Source organism: Galeopterus variegatus, unplaced genomic scaffold (genome assembly GCF_000696425.1).
Source record: "Galeopterus variegatus unplaced genomic scaffold, G_variegatus-3.0.2 Scaffold8091, whole genome shotgun sequence".
Taxonomy (NCBI): Eukaryota; Metazoa; Chordata; class Mammalia; order Dermoptera; family Cynocephalidae; genus Galeopterus; species Galeopterus variegatus.
The window spans coordinates 29,670-32,992 of record NW_007734202.1 but is presented as its reverse complement, the minus strand read 5'-3'; positions in this window follow the sequence as shown (position 1 = coordinate 32,992).

The window sequence follows — 3,323 nt, the reverse complement described above, 5'->3', positions numbered from 1 at the left end:
ATTTTTGTCCACCAATCAATAAATAAACTTTTGTGTATTTCTGTTTAAAGACACCATATTTAATCTATATCATTGATTGATTACATTGACAATGAACTCACGGTCAACAGTACTATAGCTCAGGCATGATCGAAGCTTTTCTCTGTAAGGCACAGCCACTTGTGCTTAAGAACACTAGACAGCACTTAGCACTGCCCTTGGGGCCATTTTAAACAGTCAAATCACCAACAAAAATGCAAAAAAAATGCCCAAAATAGACAACAACAACAAAACATTTGTTTACAGTTTAAGGCTAGAACGGGAAAGTGGAATGTTGACGACTTCGACTTCAGCTGGGAATGTGAGCATTGAGTGACTCAAATGTTTTGCTGCTCTGTGGTGTTCACAAATGACCACAAAAAGCACTGTGAGTATTGATTTTTAGGGTTACAAGTAAATTTAGCACGTAGGTGAATTCACACATACGGCATCAGCAAATAATGAGAATTGACTATACAATGTCAGATGGCTCCAAATACTATGGAGAAAAAAGGTAGATGAGTGGGAGAACTATTTTAGGTTGGGTGGACTTGGAAGTTTTCTTGGAGGTGGTGATGTTTGAGTAGAGACATGAGTGAAGATAGGGAGTTAGCCATGTGACCAGGAAGAGCAAAAGTCATGAGAATAGTTGTGCTTCGCATGTGTGTTAGTCCACTTGGGCTGCTGTAAAAAAAACACGCTAGAATGAGTAGTTTATAAATAATAGAAATTTATTTCTCAGAGTTCTGGATGATGATAAGTCCAAGATCATCAAGGCACCAGCAGATTCAGTGTCTGGTAAAGGCTCACTTTCTGCTTTATAGATGGCGCTGCTTGCTGTATACTCAGCATGGCAGAGGGTCAGGAGTGCGCCCTTCAACCTCTAATATAAGGGCACTAATCCCATTTACGAAGGCGGAGTCTTCCATGACTTAATCACCTCCCAAAAGGCCCCACTTCTTCATACATTGGGGATGTAGGTTTCAACATGTGGATTTTAGGGAGGGAAACATTCAAACCATAGGAACATGATTGAGGCCAGGGAAGAGGCAAATGTGGCTGCGTGGGAATGAGCAGGAGAGTTAGAACATGGGATTAAAGGGGTTAGCAGACACCGAATCTTGAGTGACTGTGGGCACCAGTGACAACTTTATCTATGCTGAGACTAACAGGTAGACACTGGAAGGTTTCAGGCAAGAGGTTAACATCTAGTCTGAGTTTTAAAAGGATCACTGAAGTACAAAGAATGACTACAGGTGGTCAGAATAGAACTAGGGTGAACCGTGGAGGTGTTCAAACATGGTTGAATTACCATTGCATTTCAAAGGTAGAGCTAACAGTATATGTATTGATAGATGGGATGTGGGGTAGAAAGATGGGTCAAAGATGAATCCCAGGTTTTGCTGCCTGAGAGAGTGGGTTGTGCTGTTAGTTACTGAGATGGGGCAGGCCTGGGAAGGGAAGAATTTAAAGGGGGTTAGTTAATTCAGCTTGCGGTATGTTAAGCGTGAGATTCCTAGTAGACTTCCAAGTGGAGATAATTTTGTAGGACAATGGATCAGAGGCAGACACTGGAGATACTCATTTGGGAATTATAAGTGCATGGTTCATATTTAGTGTGATAGAGGAAAACCAGATGAGTGCGGTGTCCTGAAAATCAAAGGAAGGACACTTTTTTTTTAAAAGAAGGGGCGATTATCTGTCAGATGTTGCTGAGAAGTAGAGTATCATGAATATTAAGAACTGACCCACTGGTTTGGGCAGTAGGGAAGGCCTTGGTAACCTAACAAGGACAGTTTAGCAGAGCTATGAAAATAAGTGAGAGCAGGCTCAGGAGAGAAGGATAGTGAGAAAGTGAAGATACAGACCCATGCTTTTGAAATGTTTTCTGGTGGGAGAATGTGAGTTCAAGGTTTTTGCTACTGTTTTTGAGATGGGAGACGTTATGTGCTTATGTGTACACCTGAGTCTGCCATGGAGGGAGGTAGATGGATGCTGTAGCTGAGAGAAGGGGAAGTTGCTGGAGATTTCTCCAGGGATGGGGTCTAGTGTTGAAGAGGAGGAGGGTTTGACCTTAAGAGCCAGAAGAATTAATCATTTTAATACTAGGGAAGACGAAGTAAACAGGTATATGTGTTAGAATTGGTGATAAAAGAATGAGAAAGTTCTTTTCTAACTATTTCCTCAGGGAAATAAACAGTAAGATCATCAGCTGAGAGTGTAAGGGGAGGAGGAATTGAAGATTGAGGAAGGCAAGTCTGACTAAACAGGGATGTGCAGTGGGCGTGCTAGGTCATGCTAGAGCCCACCTGAGGTTTATGGTTGTAAATTTAACTGAGACCAGCCAAAATTGTGATTTATTTTCTCTAGTCATGTTTGCTGCTCAGGTGCAGGACAGAGAGAGTAAGTGGGAAGCTGGATTCAGCCAAAGCAGAGGAATTGTCAGGCAAGTGGGACAGAGAGGAGAAAACGAATTAAGGTCAATATAATGATTATAGTGATTGATAAAGACACAAGTAGAGACACAAGATGGGTGGTAGTTAAAAAGTGGTGGCAGGTTCAGTGGATTGGAGGAGGGATCAAAGAATACCGGGATTTGTGGAGGAAGTAAGCTGGTTAGAAAGTCGTGTGCTTGAAATTAAGCTTTTGGAAATAGCACAGTCATCAGTGAGGATGAGGTGCGAAGCATGACAAGGGCAGTGCACGGCCAAAGCTAGCTGAGAGTCCATGAAAAGGGAGGAGATGCAGGAACCAAGAGGCTGGGATGGTGCATGGAATGTCTTTGTGAAAGGCAAAGTCATCTGAATGGCAGCAAGAGTCCTGGGAGGAAGAAACACACAGTCAGGAGCCGAAATCCTCAAGGAAAGGCGGAAAACATGTAATGGCAGATGACAGCGACAGGAGCAGGAGTGGGCAGTTCAGTGTAAAGGCTTCACTTTAAAGGCACTGGAGGGTTGTAAGGAGGATGGGAGGACAGTGGCTGAAATAGCAACAAGCAACAAGGAAGAACTTATCCCATCTCCAGGCCTAATAGTGTTTGGGAGATTAAAGAGCCACTGGCCAGGGCTGTAGAGGAGGCTGTTTTCTCAGGAGATATTCAGATTTCACTTAGCACAACGGCAGGGGAGAGATTATTGACAGAAGTTGTTGAGGCCATGGGAGGTCCTGTCCAGGACAGACCATGCATTCCAGAGGGTACTGCAGGAGGATTGGGGGTGGGACAGGTGTGGGCTATTGGAGTTGAATGGAGGCTTAGGGTTCATAGGATGACAGAGATACACAGAGCACAGGTTATGATGGGATCT